Raw genomic sequence first — 8475 nt, 5'->3', positions numbered from 1 at the left:
CACAAGAGGACCAGCTACTGCTGCTATGGCACTACCCACTCAGTAAAACTAGATAACACTGGGAAAACGTACCCTTTCCACTTGGAACAGGGACGTTGCGGAAGCCCCATCCTTCCCGAAGGAGGTTTCGGAAGCACTTACACATATGAACAACCGTTTAGGTGCATATGGAAGATTAGAGGTCATTATAACCCTCTTGGAAATGGCAGATGTCTGCCGGGGAAACACGGGCTCTGAGGCTATACCGTAGACTTTATACATATGGGATCCACTTAGGTCTCTACATATGGAACCCAGCCATCTACCGGTTCTCACGGATTCACTGAGTGAGGGCCTGGCGCCGGACGTTCCGCCACGTCTGGCTGCCGAAAGGATGGAGGAGCTCGACAGGGTCTACAGTACGGACACTCTTGACCAGTTTTAGCAAGCCGACACTAACCAGGGCCTCTCAGTGCTTCTACCCATTTGAGGTGAGAACACAGGAGGATACCGGCTCCACACGAAGGCTATAGAATCTAGCAAACGTGTTGGGGGTCGCCCAGCCTGCAGCTCTACAAATATCTGCCAGCGAGGCGCCACGAGCCAGCGCCCAGGAGGATGCAACACTTCTAGTAGAGTGAGCTCGCAACCTGAACGGGCAGCGCACACCCTGTGCCTGATAAGCCAGGGTGATGGCATCCACTATCCAGTGGGCCATCCTCTGCTTAGAGACGGCATTCCCCTTCTGCCGGCCTCCGTGACAGACAAAGAGCTGGTCAGAGGTCCTGAAGCTATGCGTCCGGTCTACGCTCTCAGCGCCTCTACCCTTTTGAGGTGAGAACACAGGAGGATACAGGCTCCACACGAAGGCTATAGAATCTAGTGAACGTGTTATGGGTCGCCCAGCCCGCAGCTCTACAAATATCTGCCAGCGAGGCGCCACGAGCCAGCGCCCAGGAGGATGCAACACTTCTAGTAGAGTGAGCTCGTAACCTGAAGGGGGGCAGGGCACACCCTGTGCCTGATAAGCCAATGTAATGGCATCCATTATCCAGTGGGCCATCCTCTGCTTAGAGACGGCATTCCCCTTCTGCCAGCCTCCGTGGCAGACAAAGAGCTGGTCTGAGGTCCTGAAGCTTTGTGTCCAGTCTACGTAGAATCTCAAAGCTCGGACGGGACAAAGCAAAGCTAGGGCTGGGTCTACCTCCTCTGGGGGCAGCGCTTGCAGGCTCACCACATGATCCCTGAAGGGAGTAGTGGGCACCTTGGGCAGATAGCTGGGCCGGGGCCTCAGGATTACCTGGGAGTCAGCCAGCCCAAGCTCTAGGCATGAATCGTCGCCCGAAAATGCATGCAGGTCCCCTACCCTCTTGATGGAGGCCAATGCAAGCAGGAGCAGAGTTTTAATTGACAGAAACTTCAGCTCGACTGTCTGCAAAGGCTCAAATGGGCCCTGCTGTAGTGCTGTGAGCACTAGAGTCAGGTCCCAAGAGGGTATAGAGGGGAGCCGTGGATGGGTCTGCCTCCTCCGGGGGCAGCGCTTGCAGGCTCACCACCTGATCCCTGAAGGGAGTAGTGGGAACCTTGGGCACATAGCCGGGCTGGGGGCTCAGGATTACCTGGGAGTCAGCCGGCCCAAACTCTAGGCACGAATCGTCGACCGAAAATGCATGCAGGTCCCCTACCCTCTTGATGGAGGCCAGTGCAAGCCGGAGCAGAGTCTTCATTGATAGAAACTTCAGCTCAACTGTCTTCAAAGGCTCAAATGGGCCCTGCTGTATAGACAAGTCCCAAGAGGGTATAGAGGGGGGCCGTAGAGGATTTAGCCTTCTCGCCCCCCTAAGGAACGTGATGACCAGGTCATGCTTCCCCACCGACTTCCCTTCCACGGGGTCGTGGTTGGCAGCAATCGCAGCCACGTAGACTTTAAGGGTGGAGGGAGACAGCCTTCGCTCCAACCCTTGCTGCAGAAAGGACAGCACAACGCTGATTGGGCATTTCCGGGGGTCTTCTCGGTGAGAAGAACACCATTCGACGAACAGGTTCCACTTCAAGGCGTAAGCGTGTCTCGTAGACGGTGCTCTCGCCGAAGTGATGGTGTCAACTACCTCCTGGGGTAGGTCACCTAGAACCTCCGCGTCCCGTCCAGGGACCAGACATGAAGTTTCCAGAGGTCTGGACGCGGGTGCCACAGGGTGCCCCGTCTCTGAGTCAGAGGAGTCTGCCAAGAAGGGGTTGTCACGAGGAGCATCAGTTCCGGGAACCAGGTCCGAGTGGGCCAATAAGGCGCCATGAGCAGGACCTGCTCCTCATCCTCCCTGATCCCTTAGAGGATCCATACTTGCGAAGGCCCCGTGACCAGCTGTGTGCCAGTGCGTCTGTGCCGAGTGTTCCTTCAGTCAGGGAGTAAAACAACTGGCAGTGAGAAGTCTCTGGAGACGCAAACAGGTCTACCTGAGCGGCTCCGAAACGTCTCCAAATCAGCTGGACGATCTGAGGATGGAGTATCCATTCCCCAGGGAGCGCAGCTCGTGACAGCTTGTCGGCTGCCCGGTTGTGCGAACCCGGAATGTGAATGCCATGAAGCGACCTCAAATGCTTGTGACTCCAGAGGAGGAGGTGGCGGGTGAGTTGCGACATGCGATGGGAGCATAGACCACCTTGTCGGTTGATGTACGCAATGGTCGCAGTGTTGTCCGTGCGGACCAGTATGTTCTTGCCTCGTAAGCGCCCTTTGAGACGGATCAAGGCAAGGCGTACTGCCAGCAACTCTAGGCAATTGATGTGCCAGTGCAGTTGGAGGCCCGTCCAAACCCCTGACACTGCAAGCCCTTCGAATGTGGCCCCCCAGCCGGTGGTGGAGGCATCCGTGTGAACCACAGCATGCCTGGAGACCTGTTCTAGGTGCACTCCTGCCCGGAGAAACGCAAGGTCTGACCACGGGTGAAGGGTTGGCGGCAGGCCAGTGTGACTTGGACCCGGTGAGTGCCACGTTGCCATGCCCACCTCGGGACTCGGCCATGGAGCCAGTGTTGAAGAGGTCTCATATGAAGCAGCCTCAGCGGCGTGACTGCCGCTGTAGCTGCCATATGCCCCAGACTCTGAAACTGTTTCAGTGGGACCGCCGTCCTGCTCTTGAACATATTCAGGCAGTTCAACACCAACTGAGCACGTTCCTGCGTGAGGCGTGCTGTCTGTTCGACCAAATCCAACTCCATACCGGGAAAAGAGATCCTCTGCATCGGGGGGAGTTTGCTCTTTTCCCAGTTGACCTGAAGGCCCAAATGGCTGAGGTGCGAGAGCACCAAGTCCCTGTGTTCGCACAACTGATCCTGAGACTGAGCTAGTATGAGCCAGTCGCCGAGGTAGTTGAGAACGCGAATACCCTGTTCTCTCAGGGGAACAAGGGCCGCCTCCGCAACTTTCTTGAAGACAAGGGGCGACAGGACAGCCCGAAGGGCAGGACCTTGTACTGATATGCTCGTCCCTCGAATGCGAACCGCAGGAATGGCCTGTGTCGCGGAAGGATCGAAACATGAAAGTATGCGTCCGTCAGGTCGATCGCTGCAAACCAATTTCGGGGACGGATGCACCTGAAGATGCGCTTCTGCGTGAGCATCTTGAACGGAAGCTTGTGAAGGGCCCGGTTCAAGATGCGCAGATCCAAGATTGGTCTTAACCCACCGCCGTTCTTGGGTACAATGAAGTATGGGCAGTAAAACCCCATCTTCATATCGGCTGGAGGGACCGGCTCTATCGCATCCTTCGCCAGTAGGATTGCGATCGCTGCACGCAAGACAGAGTCATCTGCCGCCTTCACTGAAGTGAAGTGGATGCCCTTGAACTTGGGAGGACGCTGGGCGAACTGAATCGCATAGCCGAGTCTGATGGTCTGAAGGAGCCAACGAGACGGACTGGAGATCGCTAGCCAGGCTCCCAGATACCATACAAGTGGCACCAACGGAACCACCGATGTACCCGTGGTGGGGCAGTGTGGGGAACACAGGGACCCGGCCCGGGCATCTCGTTGGTTCCACTCGAGCCTACCCTCCGGGGTCAGCGTGTGTGCAACATTTACCTGCGTTCGGGCAGAGGGTGCATTTGATCGCACTCTCGAACTGCCCACAGCTGCTCACTGATGAGAGAGGAGGGTGAGTGTGATCCGAGACTGGCCAGTCCACAACTCCCCGTCCCCTCTGGGGACCCAGAGATAGAAGAAACTGCTCTTTTGTCGAGGTTTTGGGTACCACTGACCGTGAAGTCAGTGTCGGGGGAAAAAGAAACAAAAGATACTCCGCCCGGCCCTCCTCCGGGGGAGGGAGTGGTGCGTTCACCATCTCCCGAAGAGCAGCTCCCTCCATCTCTGGGTCGCTCGTCTCAGGGCCTCTTGCTCTTCCGCTTGCCACCAGGTTTGGCGGGGACCTGGACGAGTGGGGCGACTGCCCTGCGACTGGCTCCACGGCGCTGCTTTGCTGGAGGCTGCTGCATTTGCTGCGCTGGAGCAGGGGTGGCGGTAGGGGGCCGCCCTCGGCGACGAGCAGACTGAGGCGCTGCCGCCGGGTGGAGGCAGCAGCTGCACGCCGGGGCAGGATGTGTTTAATGGCCTCGGACTGCTTCTGTGCGGCGGAGAACTGCTGGGCGAATAGGCCGTTCTGGGACACGGGGGCATTTAAAAAATGAGTCTTGTCGGTCTCCCTCATGTCAGCCAGACACAGCCAGAAATGGCGTTCCTAGATCACCATAGTGGACATCGCACGTCCCAGAGACCTCGCAGTGACCTTTGTCGCTCGTAGCGCGAGGTCAGTAGCAGTGTGGAGCTCTTTAAGAACTTCTGGGTCGTGCCCACCCTCATGCAGGTCCTTCAGTGCCTTGGCCTGATGAACCTGCAACAACACCATGGCGTGTACGGCAGAGGCAGCTTCTCCACAGGCCACATAAGCACTGCCGGTCAGGGCCGACGAGTACCTACAGGCCCGGGAGGGGAGCGACGGCTTGCCCCGCCAGGTGGCAGTGGTATTTGGACACAATTGCATCGCTACCGACCGTTCCACCGGAGGGACTTCCGTATACCCCCGAGCTGCCCCACCATCGAGGGTGGTGAGGGAGGATGAGCCACCGGGGAGGTTTCTGGCAGTGAAAGGTGCCGTCCACGACCCAGTGAGCTCATCATGTACTTCCGGGAAGAAAGGCACTGGGGTGGGGCCCTGAGAACCAGCGCGAGCCACCACGAGAAACCTACCACCCAGCCTCGAGGGCTCGGGACGCAGTGGAGGGTTCCACTCGAGCCTACCCTCTCGGCAGCCTGGGCAAGCATAGCCACCATTTCCGGATCCGAATCCAGATCATCATCTTCAGAAAGGTCTTGCTTACCCTCTGATGCAGCGATTGACATCAGATCGTCGGGAGGAGTGCCGAAGGATACAAGTGGTACCCTACGAGAGGGTCCAACCTGTTCCCTAGGCAGCTCCACTGGCTGCGAAGTGCCGGTGGAAGGAGGAGCCCTTGGAGGTTGATTCCTCGGAGGGGAATTCCTCACCATCACCGTAAGACCAGTCTGGCTACTGCCAGAAGTAGCGCCCCCCCCCCGGCTCTTGCCAGGGGGAACACTAGATCTAGGCAGAGGCACGGGAACCCCGCCCCTTTGCATGACTCGTCCACAAACGATCGTGACCATCACCCGGTGCCAGGTAACGACCGCATCCCGAAACGCATGGGTGAAAAGGCATCTTTAAAAAGACGCGTCTTTAAAAAAAAAGAGAAGTAGAAGAGAAGTCAGGAGCAGAACGATATAACCGTTCGGCTCCGAAGCGAAAAGCTGAGTATGCGTTGCACCTGCTGCCTAATTATACTCGCGCTGCGATCAGCAACAGCTGGATTCAATCATCGCATGCCAATGTGCATTGGCTCGTTTAGTTTACACTCGAAGTGGATTGATCTCTCTAAGCGAGATCCCAATTCGTTGGTCACCGACGTGACGTCGAGAGTGACCGACTGAAAGGGAACATGAGTTTTTCAATTTTACATTAATGACGAATTAATTAATATACATTTATGGTTCAATTTTGAAATAATAACTATTAAATATTAAACTGTTAACCCTAACCAGACCAAGCTATAACTATTAACCCTAACCAAGTATCTGCCTACTGATCGCACACACACACACTTACACACACACACACACACACACAGACACACAAGCCTAAAGCTCATTAACATGCTGCTTTAATGACTGTTTCCATTGCAGAAAATCAAAGCAAACATGCAAGCATGTGAAGTGGGAATTTACATGCGTGTTTCTAAGCGCAGGCTGGAAATCAGGCGGGTTTTCTTTGCTAAGTGTTCACGTCTATTTTTACATGTCAGAGTTCATGATTGAGTGCAGAGAAAGAGAAACACTTTAATTCAGAGGTAAACACACACACACACACACACACCATGTTAACGTACTGTGCAGTTAGTTTATATGATTAAATTAGTCTTAAACTTAAGCACTACTTCTAGTTTAAATCAGTTAAACGTGCTTTTGTGGTTTTTGCAACATATGCACTACAAAAAATTGTTTTTCCTCTGTATTTTCTTGTCTTGTTTTCTGTCACATGCTGTTACTTAAATTTTAAAATGTTAAAATATTAAAATTACTGTACATGTAGAGCCCTTTGAAGCTGCATTGAAACTGTGATTTGACCTTCAGTTCGTTGGTCCCCATTGAAGTCCACTATATGGAGAAAATTGAATGTTTTCCTCAAAAACTTTAATTTCTTTTTGACTGAAGATAGAAAGACACAAACATCTTGGATGACATGGAGGTGAGTGAATTATCAGGAAATGTTTATTCTGGAAGTGAACTAATCCTTTAAATCAAGATACATTTACTGGAGAATCAAAATGACTTAAGATAAAAAGAGAAATTGTCCAATATAAAGTGAGTTTATGCTTAAAACAAGAACAAATATCTTCCAATGGAGTCAGAGAAATCGACTTAGTTGAAAGGAAAAACAGGTTTATTTTTGACCCCATTAGCAGATATTGGCATTTGTGCTTCTCCAGTAAATGTATCTTGATTTAAAGATGTTTAGATATTTGTACTGGAAAACAAGACAAAAATAAGAAAATCACTTTTCTTTTCATCCTTTCATACTATAGAATGCACTTTATCAGTCCTGAACCAGTACTATTTGATTTCAGGCACAGTTTGAGACGTTACGGTGTGTGTCTGATATTATTACTGATCATCTGCTCACAAACGGGAAGTTTTTCATCATGTTTTTGCATTGCGCCTCATGCAGCACGCAGACGGGAAACAACAGGAGAAATTAGTGTGTGTAAGTGTGTGTGTGTGTGTGTGAGAGGGAGGTTTCCACTGCAGCTGTGATGAATGAGGCTCTGTGTGCAGCCGACTAATGCGCAAGAGTGTGTGTGTGTGTGTGTGTGTGGATGCAGGACTTTCACGAAGCACTTTAATATGTCTATAAATCCTGCACTGATGTGTCGTGATGAATCGTCAGCATGCTTTAAAGAGACGGCAGTGTGTGTGTTTGTGTGTGTGTGTGTGTATCGGTGCTCACTTGCATGAGTCTCAGTGTGTGTTGTGTGTTTGTAAAGTGATTGGTGGCCTGTGCGGTGAAGTCGCCATGTTAGTTTTGATTGGCAAAGATGGCAGTGCTGCTTTAACTCCAGCACACACACACACACACACACACACTCGTCCTGCCAGCAGCGGTGAGTTCCTGCCCAACTCAAACACATATCAAATAAACATCTCAGAGTAAATATATTAAAAGTGTTCCATTAAATATGAGTGTGATATACAGCGCTTATTAAGAGCTTAATGAACAGAGTTACATTCACACACACTATGTTCATTATCGTAAAATCTACCGAGATCTCAGGAGGCCTGTTTAATGACGGGGTCAGTAACGAGCGCTTTACGGCCTGTAGCGCTGCTGAATGGTCAACACCGCAGTATAGAGAGAGTCACATCAGTAATATCTCACTCTCTTTATCAGAGCTTCTCCTCGCACGTCACTTTCTTTTTTTTTTTTACTTTTTTTTTATTGAACATTTTGTAAGAAAACTACATCAAGAAAAAAAATAAATAAACATGAAACAAATAAACAATACAATAAGGGGGTATACATTCTGTTTTTGACAAAGTATATGTATACATATATGTCTATATCTTTATATTCACATATGAATATATAGCCAATGATTGTTTACATTACAGTATTCAGTCCATTTCTTTCAGTATTTTTGAAATAATTCCTTTTTAAGTCTCAAAATCAAAGTAAATTCTTCCATATTGTATTTCTGTCAGGACCACTATCGTCAAAGATGATTGACAATTAGCATACAGTTTGGATTGGCGGTATTTGATCAAGATTATTTTTTGGGGCCGAGGATTTTTCTTGTCACCTAAGAGACACTGTATGGGTAACTCCTGGTTTGCAAGTTCTATATTTTTCCATTTAGATGTGTAACTAGGGTTACACC

Source organism: Sinocyclocheilus rhinocerous, unplaced genomic scaffold, assembly GCF_001515625.1.
Source record: "Sinocyclocheilus rhinocerous isolate Xijiao unplaced genomic scaffold, SAMN03320098_v1.1 scaffold149, whole genome shotgun sequence".
In the NCBI taxonomy this organism is placed as follows: domain Eukaryota; kingdom Metazoa; phylum Chordata; class Actinopteri; order Cypriniformes; family Cyprinidae; genus Sinocyclocheilus; species Sinocyclocheilus rhinocerous.
Note: the sequence above shows the minus strand (reverse complement) of the source record.